Source organism: Octopus bimaculoides, chromosome 18 (genome assembly GCF_001194135.2).
Source record: "Octopus bimaculoides isolate UCB-OBI-ISO-001 chromosome 18, ASM119413v2, whole genome shotgun sequence".
Lineage (NCBI taxonomy): Eukaryota > Metazoa > Mollusca > Cephalopoda > Octopoda > Octopodidae > Octopus > Octopus bimaculoides.
In genome coordinates, this window is record NC_068998.1 from 41,610,888 (window position 1) to 41,612,235 (window position 1,348).

The window sequence follows — 1,348 nt, forward strand, 5'->3', positions numbered from 1 at the left end:
ATATATATATATATATATATATAATAGAAGAGAGAGAAGAAAGAGAGATAGAGACAGACAGATGGATTGATAGGTAGTAAGTTAGTAATAAATTATCGGTGCCTACTTAGTATTACCATACAGTTTCTTTACTGAAATACACACAAGCGCACAAACTAGTTGGTATGATAGAGAGAGAATCAGGAAGAGATTATGTGTCTTTATATGAGTGTGTAATCCAGATGCTTGCGTGCGTGTCTAAGGGGGGAGGTGTGTTAAATTGATAAGAGAAATATTTAAAAACTTCTTTTAAATGTCAAAGAAAATATGAAATTATTAAGATATTCTTTTGTATTCTATTGTATTGTATTTACTACTGTGTTATATGAGTTGATAAAATATTAAGGCGTCACTTGTCATGTGTGTATATATAAATATATATAGAGAGGTGTGTATGCCTGTATATGTGCTTATATCTTTTACTTAGTCCTATGGCTTCCTCACATATCCCTACGTATTTCTTGGTATTTTAATTCTTCATTTAACCTGCTAAATATCATATCAGATGGACAATATAGACTCACATACATGTGTATCTGTGTGTGTGTGTGTGTGTGTGCAAATGTATTATTTCCTTGTTACGTTAGTGCTGATGTGTGAGTGTGAATGTGTGTGTGTGCTTTTGTATGTATTTAAAATACGATCATTTTCTGTTGATGCGAGGGTGCGCTCATATGTTCAAACCATGCTGGGTCTAATAAGATTTTATTATTTTGTGATGATAGGGCGCTCTGCTCTTTTCTTCTTGATATTTTTGCTGTGAAATTCTTGTTTTCTCCTATATGCGTATAATTTGGTTGTTTAAAAAATAGACATTTTAAATATATTTATCTACATGGTGGGTAAATTTTTGTTTAATGCAATCTCCTTTGGTAGCAGTGTTCCAGCGTGGGCTGTCATTTAATAATTTTTTAACTTAAAATTAAAGTAATCAAATATACACATATATACATATATAATATATGTATGTATTTATGTATGCATGTATCTATGTATGAATATGTGTGCGAATTAAAATATTTTTCTTTCAAGCACGATATTCACTGATATTCTTTAGGTACTCCGCATAGAAATACATCCAATTCGGCAAAATAAGAACTTAATAATATGATTTTCATGAATATAATTTTTTTTTCCTTCTTCTTTTGACAGGTCATTCTGTCATAATGCTTTTGTTCAGTATATAGAAATATATCCACATTCATATATCCCGGAGTATTTAGCGATTACCATAAAACTGGCTTGAATAATATATGTATATATATATATATATATATATATATATATATATATATATATATATATATAT